This window comes from Halyomorpha halys, unplaced genomic scaffold (assembly GCF_000696795.3).
Source record: "Halyomorpha halys isolate HHAL.00 unplaced genomic scaffold, Hhal_1.1 Scaffold2262.1, whole genome shotgun sequence".
NCBI classification, from domain to species: Eukaryota; Metazoa; Arthropoda; class Insecta; order Hemiptera; family Pentatomidae; genus Halyomorpha; species Halyomorpha halys.
The window spans coordinates 50,996-51,699 of NW_027111226.1; positions in this window are offsets into that span (position 1 = coordinate 50,996).

Genomic DNA, 704 nt, shown 5'->3' on the forward strand with positions numbered 1-704 from the left:
CGGTGGTACACGACAGTCCCAATTCTAATGTCTCCCATCACATCACGAAGGTTTATCGATCCACTCGCCGACGTTTCTCCCTCTCTATTTGCCCTCTCGCTTTCTCCCACAACTTCCGTATGACCATCCCGTGATTTACAATTTCCCCATCCACCTCCGCCGTGTTCATAAAGTTCCTACGTCTCCCTTGCAGACCAAAGAGGACTTCAAAAGGTGAAAACCCCGAAGTGGTATGAATGGAGTGATTATACGCGGCTATCGCCCTTACCATTGGTTAATCCGGCTCCAGACCTTTGTCAGCATGATATACCCCCAAATGGTCACTCAGAGTGCTATGCAGTCGTTCTATACCCCCTCTACTTTTAGGATGACCTGGGGTGTTAATATGCCAATCAACCTCTAAAGTCTTCATCTCTCCCCTGATTGTGCCATAATCGAATTCCCGACCCCCGTCGGAGGAAATTCGCCTTGGGACCCCATAAAATTGGAACCATGTTCTCAGCGCGACTATTACTGCCTCCGCTGTCCTATCTTGAGCCAGGTGGGCCATGGCCACATTGGTAAAGAGGTCAATGACTGTTATCCACTTGAACCCTTTCCATGTAAATGAGTCAATCTGGATGTCTCTAAGTGGTTCCAATGCAGTGGGTGTTTCCTCTTGCACGGCTTTAGGCGGGTGGCGATCGTACTTCGTACTGAAGCAT